The sequence below is a fragment of the Phocoena phocoena genome, chromosome 10, assembly GCF_963924675.1.
Source record: "Phocoena phocoena chromosome 10, mPhoPho1.1, whole genome shotgun sequence".
NCBI classification, from domain to species: Eukaryota; Metazoa; Chordata; class Mammalia; order Artiodactyla; family Phocoenidae; genus Phocoena; species Phocoena phocoena.
In genome coordinates, this window is record NC_089228.1 from 28,637,136 (window position 1) to 28,651,423 (window position 14,288).

Below are 14,288 nucleotides of genomic sequence, written 5' to 3' on the forward strand. Positions count from 1 at the left end.
GACTGGGAAACTGAAATTCAAAGGGTTCAAGCTGCTATACCACACAGCCTGCTCTGAAAAAAGCTTCTTCTTATGACTGAGGGACCAGTATTAACAAATAGTTATCATATTAACAATAGTCAAATGTAGTCTTCAGCTACATACTGATACCCTATTTTAGGAATTCTTGGTGTCAGTTATAGAAGCTCTTTAGCCCTTTGTTAAGATGAGGTGTTTATCATCATTACCAGCACCACCATCAGTCGTCACCATCACCATCACTGTCATCACCATCATCATCATCATCACCATTCTTCTCCTCTTCTTCCTCATATCTGTCAGTTATTGACTGTTTCTTAACGGCAACCTTAAGACGGATGTTTTACCTTTAGCAAGCTTGTCCTCTGATTTCCCTCGGTTTGATGAAAACTATTTCTCATGTGGGCAGGTAGCCCATCTACAACTCATCACATATAATAATGGAGAAATCATGGGTTTAGGAGTTTGACAGATCTGAGTTCCTAATTATGATTGTAAGCAAGATGGTTAATGTGTCTGAGCTTCAGTTTCTTCACCTATCCCATAGGCTAAATAATTCCTATCTTGTAGTTCCTAGGGAAAATTAGATGAGATGGCATATCCCAAATGCTTAGCACTGTGCTGCAAATGTAGTAGTCACTCCAGAAATGTTGGTTTCTCTCCCCTTCCTATGTACCTTTCGTGTGGAGAGAAAATGATAGGAGGCATAGATAATTGCTAAATTGAATTGTATAATGAAGAAAATCCTTATTATATATTTAATAACTTCCATTTCTCATTCATGTGCTATGTTTGAGGTTGTGTTTGTTTGCATAATATGCCTTATATCATTTAAACTTCAGAGCAACTTTCTGCCCTAGGCAGTTGGTAGCTCCTGATTTTCTCAACAGTGGGAATCAGGAACTCTGTTCTCTTCCATCTGCTCATCTATATGGACTTCATCAGTGGATTTTTTGCCTTCTGGCCAGTTGGAAACCCAAACGAGATCAGAGGAACGGAGGAGAGTGAGGTCAGGGTATTAGTTGCCTTGGATCCCTCCCAATGGCTTTTACTTGGTCTAGCTGTGTCCCTCTATCTAAATCTCTTCTTAATATTAACTCCCAACCAGACCTTCTCCTTCTAGGTTCTGGGCACTGCTCCTTTCCCTTCTCCTTTTACAGCTAAGGATGATAATAACTCCAGAGTGTTGGCTATTCCTTATCGTTTCTGTGTATACTACCCAAAGTTTTGTAAATGGTCTCTTTTATTAAACCCTCCTCAATCTATTTTAATTAGAGTGGGCCATCTGTATCCTGCTGGGACCCTGACTGATAGATAAGGGGAAGCTAGGGGACATTTTTTGAAACTGCAGGTACCTAACAGGTACATAACAAATAGATTTGTTTATTTGAGGTGACTTGGTGGATGCTGGTAGAGTGGATTAGGGAGCCAAAGACACTCAAACCATTCTTGCTATTACCACTATTCTTTTCTATTTTTATCAGTCTCAGCTGATGTTAAGGACTTCCCTTTCACCATGGGCACACTCTGTGCTTGAGTTCTTTCATTTGCAGACTCTCCATGTGGCTCCAATACTAGATTTTGCACTCCTTTAGGGTGGGAACTGTTTTATTCATCTATGTGCCCTTGACACAAGTACATCACTATGCTTTAGTAGGTACTTAGCACAGCCATAATTTAATGATCCATCTGCCTACCTCTAAGGATGAGCAGGAACTGAAGTACATTGGCAGACCACATTTTGCTTCTTGACGTTGGCTTCTATAAAACCTCAAACAATATATTGCTGATGTGTTATATATGTAAACATTATATAAATGGACGAGTCTAACTATTTTTTTTTTTTTGGCATCTGCTAGAGGAGAAAAATTGGATAGATGCCTTGAAGGCACGGGCAGTTGTAATATTTCAGTAGCATATACTGATCTGGTTACAATTTGAAATAATACAGAACATTTTTCTTTTCTCTCCTGAGTTTTTGCTGATTAAAATTTGTTCCCAAATGTTCTCAATTACCGGATATTGATGTTTCTTACTTTAAAAGCCTGATTGCAGATACCCTGGTAATAGTTTTTTACTTTTTAATTAATGATAAGCACTGAAGAAATCAGTATTAGAGCAGTTCCAGCTTTGACTTTTAAGGGTCGTAAATGCAGTGTGGTAGTGAAATGCATATTATAATTGAATAACAGGATTTTTTAAATGAAGGTTTTCATCACTAATTTTTTTTTTATCACTAATGTTTTGATAGGCTTACATATCAGAAGGATAAAAGCGGTAGTGCTTGGTCAATTTACTGGCTGTGTTTTAAAGTCTAGTTTGTAAAAAGAGTAAGAATTCAGCTAACTTTAGAATAAATTTCTTAATCTTACAAAGGAATAACAGTGTGGTGTTCCCCTTCAGATATAAAAGATATATTTTTTTCTTTGCAAATTGCAAATGGCTATCAGTGTGCTGAAATACAACTGGTATGAGTCCCCTGAGAGAGACACTTTCTGTAGACTGACACGAATTTATCTTAGGGGAATTTATATAGAGTAAATTATTTATATAAAAGCCTAAGGACCTTCTGCCATGCTTTAGGGTTTGTTTGTTTGTTTGTTTTGTACATGTCATTATAAAATGCCACAAGCAATCACAATTGGTCTATTTGTAAAAATCAATTAATTATTTTTTTGGCTTCGTTGGGTCTTTGTTGCTGTGCGTGGGCTTCTCATTGCAGTGGCTTCTCGTTGCAGAGCATGGACTCTAGGCACTCGGGCTTCAATAGTTGTGGTTCGTGGGCTCTAGAGTGCAGGCTCAGTAGTTGTGGTGCACGGGCTTAGCTGCTCCACGGCATGTGAGATCTTCCCGGACCAGGGCTCAAACCCATGTCCCCTGCATTGGCAGGCGGATTCTTAACCACTGTGCCACCAGGGAAGCCCAAAACTGGTCTATTTTTGATGAGGAAAGGCTGCAACCAAACCTTTTTCAGCAGCAACCATGATGCATCAGACATGGAGAAAATGATGACAACAGAAGTGGAATAGAGCCATAGCAGAGTTGAAGGACAACCTGAGAACTGGCATAGAGTTTTGCTAAGCCATTGAGGGGGTTCCCACCCTACTAGTTCCCTTCTTTAAACGCTAAGAAGGGGCCTAGAGGAGGGAATTGAGCCTGGGGATTGGAGAGGTTATTGGAAGTATGGGCATCTGAGATGTGCTTATGATCTGCTTCCAATGATCAGTGCAGATGCTGGGTAAACTGCAGAGGAAACAATACCTAGATTTGGAATTTTTACTCTGAGTAATCAGTAGGTCTGATTTTTAAAAAATTACATTTGGAAATAATTATAGATTCATAGGAAGTAGTAAAGAAATACACAAGGAGGTCCTGTGGACCCTTTGCCCAGCTTCCCCCAATGATAATATCTTGCTTAACTATAGTACAATACAAAAACCAGGAAATTGACACTGGTATAATCTGTAGAGCTTATTCAGATTTTACCAGTTATACAGGCATTTTGTGTGTGTTTATGTATATTACGTGTGTAAGTGTAGTTCTATGCAATTTTATCACATGTAGTTTCATGCAATCACCAACACAATCAAGATACTTACCTGGGGCTTCCCTGGTGGCGCAGTGGTTGAGAGTCTGCCTGCCGATGCAAGGAACATGGGTTTGTGCCCCGGTCCGGAAGGATCCCACATGCTGCGGAGCGGCTGGGCCCGTAAGCCATGGCCGCTGAGGCTGCGCGTCCGGAGCCTGTGCTCCGCAACGGGAGAGGCCACAACGGTGAGAGGCCCGCGTATCGCAAAAAAAAAAAAAAAAAAGATACTTACCTGTACCATCATCACAAGACTCCTTCCTTCTACTCCTTCATAGCCACACCCATCCCCTCACATCATCCCCAACCACTAGCAACTGCTAATCTGTTCTTGATCTTGATAATTTTCATATTTCATGAATGTTATATAAAACTAACTGTGCAGTATGTATCCTTTTGAGATTGGCTTTTTAAAAATTGCTAAAATTGTTCCATGTTACCGATGTACTGCAGTTTGTTTAAACATTCACCTATTGAAGTATGTTTGGATACTTTCTACTTTTTGGCTGTTACAAATAAGCTGCTGTAAACATTCATGTACAAACTTCTGCATGAGAATAAGTTTTCATTGCTCTGGGATAAGAGTACAATTGCCTAAGAGTACAATTGCTGGGTCATATGATAAGTCCATTTTTAATTTTAAAAGGAACCACCAAACATTTTTTCCGAAATCACTGTACCATTTTACATTGCTACCAGCTACGTATGAGTCATTCGGTTTCTCTGCATCCTCACCAGCATTTGATGTTATCACTGTTCTAATTTTTGCCATTCTGAAAGGTATATAGTGGTATCTTATCATGATTTTATTTTATTTATTTATTTTTTAACATCTTTATTGGGGTAATTGCTTTACAATGGTGTGTTAGTTTCTGCTTTATAACAAAGTGAATCAGTTATACATATACATATGTTCCCATATCTCTTCCGTCTTGCATCTCCCTCCCTCCCACCCTCCCTATCCCACTCCTGCAGGTGGTCACAAAGCACCGAGCTGATCTCCCTGTGCTATGCGGCTGCTTCCCACTAGCTATCTACCTTATGTTTGGTAGTGTATATATGTCCATGCCTCTCTCTTGCTTTGTCACAGCTCACCCTTCCCCCTTCCCATATCCTCAAGTCCGTTCTCTAGTAGGTCTGTGTCTTTATTCCTGTCTTACCCCTAGGTTCTTTATGACATTTTTTTTTCTTAAATTCCATATATATGTGTTAGCATACGGTATTTGTCTTTCTCTTTCTGACTTACTTCACTTTGTATGACAGACTCTAGGTCTATCCACCTCATTACAAATAGCTCAATTTCGTTTCTTTTTATGACTGAGTAATATTCCATTGTATATATGTGTCACATCTTCTTTATCCATTCATCCGATGATGGGCACTTAGGTTGTTTCCATCTCCAGGCTATTGTAAATAGAGCTGCAATTAACATTTTGGTACATGACTCTTTTTGAATTATGGTTTTCTCAGGGTTTATGCCCAGTAGTGGGATTGTTGGGTCATATGGTAGTTCTATTTGTAGTTTTTTAAGGAACCTCCATACTGTTCTCCATAGTGCCTGTACCAATTCACATTCCCACCAGCAGTGCAAGAGTGTTCCCTTTTTTCCACACCCTCTCCAGCATTTATTGTTTCTAGATTTTTTGATGATGGCCATTCTGACTGGTGTGAGATGATATCTCATTGTAGTTTTGATTTGCATTTCTCTAATGATTAATGATGTTGAGCATTCTTTCATGTGTTTGTTGGCAGTCTGTATATCTTCTTTGGAGAAATGTCTATTTAGGTCTTCTGCCCATTTTTGGATTGGGTTTTGTTGTTGTTGTTTTGTTATTGTCTTAGCATGGTTTTAAATTGCATTTCTCTAATGGCTAATGATGTTGTACGTCTTCATGTGCTTGCCACCTGCCTATGCTCTTTGGTGAAATATCTCTTCTTGTCTTTTCCCCATTTTCTAATTGGATTTTTGTTGTTGCTGTTTTGTTTTTTTGCTATTGAGTTTTGAGAATTCTTTATATATTCTAGATACTAGTCTTTTGTCAGATATGTAATGAGGTCAGCCTAGGACTTCACTGCTGCTGCCTGCAGATCAGACTGCCCATTGGTGCCTCAGAGACTGGAGCTCCTCACTGGGTTTCTATTAGGCTTCCCCTTTTCTGGTCCTTTGGCTAGAGAGAGCAGGCTCTTCCTGCTCTGGTGCCCAGTCCAGGGTATATGGGAAATAAACAGAAAACCAGGGGACTCACCACATTGTTGTCCTCCAAGTTCTGAGGTCCCTAGCCAGTGACCATTTTTCCAGGTTTCAGAGTTCTTTTATCATTTTCTGATGAATAATTTCCAGGGTATTTAGTTGTATTTAGAGGGAAAAATGAGTAGAGCAGAGAAAAATGAATTCACACCATCTTTTTCTAGAACCACCTTTTAGATATGATACTTAAGAAGTCATTTTGTATCAGAAAGCAACAGGAATGATTTTCCTGCAGATGTTATCTGACAATATGAGAGCATTGTAAGCTTTTACTTTTTACCATTGTTATCTTAAGTGGCCTTTGCATTATGGTGACCTCTTAAGATTAAAGGCTTAAAGGTGACTGTCTTTAATGCCAGTGCTTGAAAATATTTTCACTAGTTTGGGACAAAAGTGTTGTATGGACTCTGATACATTGCCCAGATCCTCCTTCAGGAGCTAAGGACTCATTACCCTGCCTGCTGGGGATGCTGCCCACAGACAGCCCTCTTTCAAAGGCACGTCTCTTTCATGAGGTGGTCTGTTTCCAGTAACTCAACACTGGAGGGTATAAAGGACCCTGCCCTCTCACCCCAAAACAAGACAGCCCATGTTCATTATTCCGCACAAGTTACCATTGGAACTTCTGTCAATTCTGCTTCCTTTCTCTCCCTCCCTTTTTTTCTATAGATGTTGATCCCCAAAGCACTCCTTTAAAAACCTCCTTCAAGATAAATGTGTGAAGAGTCTGTTGCTTGGGGAATACAACCTGCCTTAAAAGTTTTCTTTTCTGTAGGTTTTCTGCTGTCTTTTCCTAAATGAAATTGTCCATGGAAAGAAATCTAGTTCTCCTAGAACTAGGATGTTTTTATTTATTCTTATAATGAAGCGATGGGCACACTAGATGGAAATGCTGTTTGTTTTCAAAATCTTCACTTGGAAGAATAAAAAGCTGGGATGCTAAACATTTCTCCCCCGTTTTTGAAATTTGTAAACTGTGGCTTACAATTCTTATAGATTTCTTGGGCCTATCTCTTTTCATGAAGCGTGATCAGCAAACACAGCCATTCTTGTAGATGACTGTTTCAGAAAGTTTACTTGAGTCTGCAGTCACATCTTCTGCAGTTGCTGTTAACACTTAGTTCTAGCATGCTAAGTGTATGGTCCCTGGCACCGTGTTCTCCATGTGGCATTCTAGTCTGAGTTTCTCTGCTTAATTCAGAAGTTTAGAACAAAACCATGGTAGTGGCAGTGCCATTATCTTTAAGCTTTTTTCTTAGCAACCAGCTGATTGCAGTGTGTAAACAGTAGGTTGCACATTACTCACTCATGTTTACCTCCCACCAAGAACTGGTTACTCTTTCACATATCTCCTGATTTATTTCCCACAGTGCTTCTAAACTAAGTACGTGGAGATCTCCTACGTACTTTAAAGTCACTCCTGTGCTTATTCATTTAGAATTTTCTCTACCTAAATTACGGTGAACCGTGGAAGAAACTTAAATAAGTCCATTGCATTTTTTAAAAAAGTTATTATGAAGATAATATATATTTGATTTTATTCAGTAAATGTGTACCTAAAGACACCATTAAATTGAATTTTTGTAAGCGTAATAAAAATGTAAATGCATTAGAAAAGCCTACTGTTCCTATGGTGAGTCTTTTCTGAAAGGTAAGTGATAAATCTTTACTTCATGTTTAAATCAGACTTTTTACTATATCAGGGTCTTCTTGAAAAGGTGAAAGTAAACCAGGTCCATTCTCATATTTCTTTCTGAACTGCAGTATGGTTCAAATGGGCTAAAATAGAAGGTAAGGAGGGGGTTAATAAAAGTAGATTTTAATAAAATTAAGGGCATTTGTTTCTCATAGAGGTTACTGAATACCTCCTTACTGATAACAGTCTCCAAGAAAATGATATAATGTTGAGAAACATTTAATAAGAGAGTACATCCTCAAAATCGTTAACCCTTCCAGTTTATTAAAAGTCTATATGAGTGTCAATTATAAATATTTATTCAAGATATTTCCCTGATATTACAACATATAATATCCTCTAAAAAGTGTTCCCCTTCAAAAACTGTACTCCTTCTCTGGAGTTTGTCCTTGGAAAAAGATGGCTCAGCTTACTGGTTAGTCTTCCATTCTGTGGTATCAGTTGTTCATGGTCTCTTCATGGGTATTAAAATTATGGTAACAATCTTGACAAATTATGGTAACAATCTTGAAAGTGGACTTGATAAAAATTTTATGATGGAGCATGTCCCTTGATCCTTTTCAGCCTGGGTTTTCTTCTTCTTTTTTTTTTTTTTTTGTGGTAAGCGGGCCTCTCACTGTTGTGGCCTCTCCCATTGTGGAGCATAGGCTCCGGACGTGCAGGCTCAGCAGCCATGGCTCACGGGCCCAGCCGCTCCGTGGCATGTGGGGTCCTCCCGGACCGGGGCACGAACCCGTGTCCCCTGCATCGGCAGGCGGACTCTCAACCACTGCGCCACCAGGGAAGCCCTTGAGCCTTGGTTTTCTTCATCTACAAAATGTATAAAGTAATATTTGTCACATAGAAGTCTTGTGAGATTCGATTCAGTTGAGAATACTTTGTGGTCTTTACAGTAATAATCAGACACAGGCTGTTATTTCTGACTTTCTAGATTTTTTTTTCTGAAAATATAATTACGACAAGGCTAACTCTTTGGTCAGTGCTTCCCAGATTTTGAAACCATTCTATAGATTTCTCTTTGGAGATTCACGATTGCCATGCCCAGAAAGCAAAGTTGGTTTGTTTCGTCTTATTATCTTTAATTTTTGTCTTTTTTTTTTTTTTTTTTTCAGAAGAGAAAACTGAAAGCTGAGGGTCAGTGGGTTAAGTCATTCATCCTAGGTCACATATTTAATAAACAGCAGACCCAAGGCTATAGCCAGGCTCTCTGACTGCTAGTCATTTTTAGGAGGGGCAGCACTCAATACTGTAATATGAGGACCAAGTGGATAATAGAACTGAGTGATGTGTGAACCTAATGGGAGTGATGGGAACATTGGTGAACTAGAGAACGCACATGCAATGATCTGGGAAGTACAACGCTGCCACCTGGCTCTAGTGAGCTGTTGCCAAGGGGGATTTCTGGTCTAGTATGCTAAGATCTGATTTTTTTTGTTTTAAAGAAAGAAGCCAGAAATTCAGATTTTTATGTAAAAATATCACCACCTCCTAAAAGAAGCAAAGAGACAGACACACAAACACCGGGTAGTAGTAGCATTTTATTTTTCCTTGTTGCAGTCTGTGGCTGTGAGGTGCTTCTCTTCCCTGGCTTTGGATCCATTAGATGCTGAGTGAAGAAGATTGTAACGTGCCTGAGGGCAGGGATTATTGTTGTGTCCCAAAATCTAGCAAGGTGCCTGCTATTACACAACGTGCTAGTACAGGCTCTTGAATGGATGAATAAAGCAGTGGTCCCCAACCTTTCTGGCACCAGGGACCTGTTTTCTGGAAGACAATTTTTCCACGGATGTGGGGTGGGGGAGGGATGGTTCAGGAGGTAATGTGAGTGATGGGGAGCGGCAGATGAAGCGTCCCTCGCTAGCCCGCCACTCACCTCCTGCTATGCGGCCTGGTTCCTAAGAGGCTGCAGACATGTAACGGTCCTTGGCCCGCGCGTTGGGGACCCTGGAATAAAGAACCACAACAACAGCCAAAGGGTTCCTACAACATGCATCTTGGGACCTGAGTCAGCCCACAGGTCAGCACTGTGTCATCTTTTCTACTCCAAAAATATTCAGGCAGGTGATAATTTCTAGATTGTTTCTCAAATGGAAATTATAGTAAGTTAAAATTAGGGTGAAATTTTTTTATCTGTTTCTTGAATTACTGAAAAATATTAATTACATGAAGTACAGGTATATGCCAAAAGTTTTAATAACTTAATTTTCAATAATTTCAGTATCTGAATACTCATATGTTTTAGGCATGGTGGTGTTTGAAAATTATAACTTTCTTCAAGGGAATCTCAATTCAAATATGCCTATACTTAAATATAGATATGAATTCATATCTATATCTAGTATAGATATGAATTCATATCTATCTATCATAGATATCATATCTATCTATCATATTCATATCTATCATATCTAGTATAGATATGAATTCATTTTTCTTAAAACATTTCCTGTTTATTATAAAGGAAGAAAAAAATGCCATATGTCACTTTGGTTGATGTTGATGTTGATTATATATATATGTAGGTGTGTTGTCATGGATTCAAACACATAATTCTAAAGAGTTTAGAAATACTTTACCTACTATATTATGGACATCAAGATTTTTCATGGGCAAAACCTTGGCTCCCTTATTTTTCTTTAAATGATAAAATATAAGCAATGATATTTAGGTTGGGTCCTTATAGCAACAACCAAAAGCCACAATTAAGACCAAAATCAGAAACGTGAATGATAGGAGCTGTGATTGTCTGTCCTATCTGTGATTGGTTTCAAAAGGTAGAGATATAGTTTTGTTTTGTTTTGTGTTTTTTGCGGTACGCGGGCCTCTCACTGTTGTGGCCTCTCCCGTTGCGGAGCACAGGCTCTGGATGCGCAGGCTCAGTGGCCATGGCTCATGGGCCCAGCCGCTCCGCGGCATGTGCGATCTTCCCGGACTGGGGCCCGAGCCCGTGTCCCCTGCATCGGCAGGCGTACTCTCAACCACTGCGCCACCAGGAAAGCCCAGAGATATAGTTTAATGTAATATTTTATTCCACCCTGAGAACATGTCATTGTTCCCATTTTAATTAAGAAGATGAATAGTTAGAGAAGCCCATACCCAGAAACCTGCTTGCACCACGCCATGCATCCAGCCTTTGGGTAACCTGTTGAAAGCAAAACCAAACAATCGACCTCCAATCATCTCACCACACTCCAACTTGAAGTTCAGCTTCACAGTTAAATAACTTGCCAACTTCAGATTAGCAATAAACAGCAACTCAGGATCTGTAGGGTTTATAAGCAAGTCAGAAGTGGTGCTTAAAATGATTACATTCCTAAGCTCACAGTTATCACGGCTTAGAACTAATTTTTATGCCTTAAATAAAAGCAAAAGAATCTACACAAAGCACTTCATTTTCTGGGAAGGTTAAATTAAAATTAAAGTGTTCACTGGGAAGTCATCCTCTTTCAAATGCATTTCCTAAGAATCACCTACTTGAGGAGAGAGTAGCTACTGTAATTTTAATTTTTCGGGTATAAGTCCTTTTACTTTCTAACAATAGATATAGAGAGGCCACTAGTATTTTTTTTAAGTATGATATTTAAAAAATTATTCGGCAAGGCAGTTCTTCCACATTTATACAGTGTGGTAATTTATTTACCCAAATAGGTAGCAGAGAGAGTCTGAAACTGAAACAGACAATATTCCAGAGAGATCTAAAGTAGGCAGTGAATAATAGCCAGAGTAGCACCTTGGATTATGTCACGTGTCTCCTGCAGAGTCCAAGTGACTTTGCAGCTCTCTTTGAAACATTCTACATAACATCTAGGTCAGGGTCTGGGAGAGAGAGAGAAAGACCCCTGGGACGGCTGTAGCCACGGCAACTGGGTTCTTGCTGCATGAGGAGCTAAGAGGGGAGAGAGGTAAATCTCCCTCTCCAGCTTTGGCAGCTCAAATGTATTGGGGCTAGGGGGAATTCCATTTGAGATCTCCACTAACTTTCATATGGTAGGAGTCCAACAAGTTATCTCTTTGACCGTCTAGGCAGCAGATGTATTAAACTATTTTCCCATGAAATCTGTTTGGAATGAGTGCCTTTAAATTTTTTTGTAAACATTAAAAAATCTGAATTTCTAGAATCTCTTTAAAAATTGGAAAATCTGACCACACTGTACCATTATTATACCCTCATGGTCTAAATTGGCTGGATCTGAGCTGTAGCTGTGTGGTTTAGATGGGGTATGTGCTCCCCACATGACCATACACATACACTTATCCACACAACTGGTTTCACTTATTTTCTCACCTGTCTGGCTCCGGAGTACTCCTGAGTTTGCAATTCCTGTTGTGCAGACTGGTTGAAGTGATTTTATCTATTTTATCTATTCATTTGTCTATTGATCTCCAGGCTCAGATTCCCAGTTCCTTAATGAGCATTTCTATCTCAGTGTCCCTCCACCTCCTGACTCCACATGTCCAATGCCAAAATCTTTTCCATTCCCTCAGTGCTCAATGATATTTTAAGCATTAATCTATATTATCTCATTTAATTTTCTAAAAAGTAGGTATATGTATTTTTCTTTTCACAAATGGGGAAACTGAGGGTATAGAGGCAGAATTCAGATTTAAGATGGTTTGATTTCAAAGTTCATTTTCAGTGTCAGTACTGTTTCAGGAGGATAAGGGACTACACCATGCTTTTTCTCTGTCTTTTTTAAAATCTTTTTGCAATGTGCTTAGGAACATGTAAGCATAATGAAACGTAATACACTTGGTGATTATGTTACTGCCTCTTCTTTATTCTCCATCTTTCAAGACCTACAAAACATGTCTATATACACTGTTAGGATTGCAATTCACCATTTCCACAAGGCGAGACTCTTAGTCCTGATAGCAATTCAGAATGATCTAGATCAGTGCTATACAAATGAAATACAATGTGAGCCACATATATAATGAAAAAAAAAAACTGATGGCCACGTTAAAAAAGTAAAAGGAAGGAGGTAGAATTAATTTCAATATATATTTTATTTAACCTAATATATCCAAAATATTATCATTTCAACATGTAATCAATATTTTTAAAGTATTGAGACATATTTTGTATTATTTTTAGTAGTAAGTCTTCAAAATCCTGTGTATATTTTATACTCCTGGCATATATCAGTTCAAACTAGTCACATTTCAGTTGCTGAATAGACATGTGTGGCTCATAGCTACCGTAATGGGCAGCCCAGGTCTAGGTCATTAGCCTTACTTACAGAGGGAAAGTCAGGCAGAGGGGTATGGTTCCTGTGGTGGCCAAGGCACAACTCAAACTTTCTAAGCCCCGATTCATACCTTCTCCTGCAACTAATGCTGTGAGCCCTGGGCTGTGCAAAGAAAGAGAGTTTTGGAATGAATTATTTATTCTTTTTTTATGGATACAGCTGCTCAGTGTTTGGGAAACCAAGGAGTTGGGATAATTTTAGTATTTCTCTCCTGCTCTCAGTGCAGTTCTAGGGTTTTAATGGAGGGACTTAGGATATGATTTCACAGGAAAGTGTTTTATCTCTTGGGGTAGTTCATAGTCCCTTGCCAGCCCGAGGTGAGATCGTAAGTCCAAATCAGTTCACTTCTCGAGGAATTTACCTTTTGCCTACCATCAGAGAGAGTGGGTGAACATACAGAGAGAAGGATGTGTAACATTGTTGGGAATGTGAAAACTTCACTGAAGAAGAAACTAAAGAACAATGCAGTAAAGTGTGCAATAGTCGCTAAGGTAGTTTCTGGCAGTGCCAGAACGGACAGCCTGAATGTGGAATGAAAGTAACTTTGGTTGAAGCTCTAGTAACTATGATTTGTAATACCCGGAGATGCAGACTAAAGGCAATCAATTATGTATGACCTGTTATTACTTTGTGAAAACTGGTCCTGGATTGTTTTATTATTTGATAGTGTTTTTCCAGGAAAAATAAGCTTTCTTTTGCTCCCATTTTTCACTGAGATAGATGCAGAAAAACTCAGAACTGTTCTAGTGAGCATATATTTCTAGCTAGTCTACCGATCTGAATTTCAGGTTGCGATGATATGGTCATAAACATTTGCCCTGGGCACATTTTTGGCTGATCTTAGATGAAAAGCATTTTTTAATGCCACATGATGAGATTTAATGACTCTTGTCTTGCAGGTTGGGGTGCTCTGTCAGGAAAATGAAATAGTTCCATTTGGATTCTTTTTCTATGCTGGAAGCCCTCTGAATTTCCCTTATTAAAATGCCAGAAAGTGCTGTTTAAACATATGGTCTGCACTTCAGTTGTTCCATAGTCTCCTGTTATTATTTTTATTCTTTATAGAGCACCCAGGTACCTGAGGTATATTTCTCATATAGAAAAGAAGGGACCTTGCCCCCTTGAACTTTCATGTCATGTAGACTAATTCAGCACAAATGAAAGATAAGGCATGAAGAAGGCATTGGCAATCACTGAAGTGGTTTTGAGAAGCTGGTCATGGCCGTAGTTTGACATGCTTTCTGGTTGTCCTGCGACTAAGCTGAACTTTTCTTCATCTGTTCCCTGTGGTTAGTTGCCTTCCCTGTGGCTGACAGTATGGGTAGAGCTGTTGAATATAGAAACGGGGAAGCAGCTTTGGGAATTAACAGGCTCCCAAGTGGTCCTGAGGTTAGACTTCTCTCAAATAGAGCAGTCAGGGACTTCCCTGGTGGTGCAGTGGTTAAGAATCCACCTGCCAATGCAGGGGACATGGGTTCAATCCCTGGTCTG

At 39.3% G+C, this 14,288-nt stretch overlaps 1 pseudogene; it reads right to left on the minus strand.

Annotated features, from left to right (window-relative positions):
* Window positions 1-238: 238 nt before the first annotated feature.
* Window positions 239-14,288, minus strand: part of LOC136129534 (tigger transposable element-derived protein 1-like) — a 58,595-nt pseudogene continuing 44,545 nt past the window's right edge.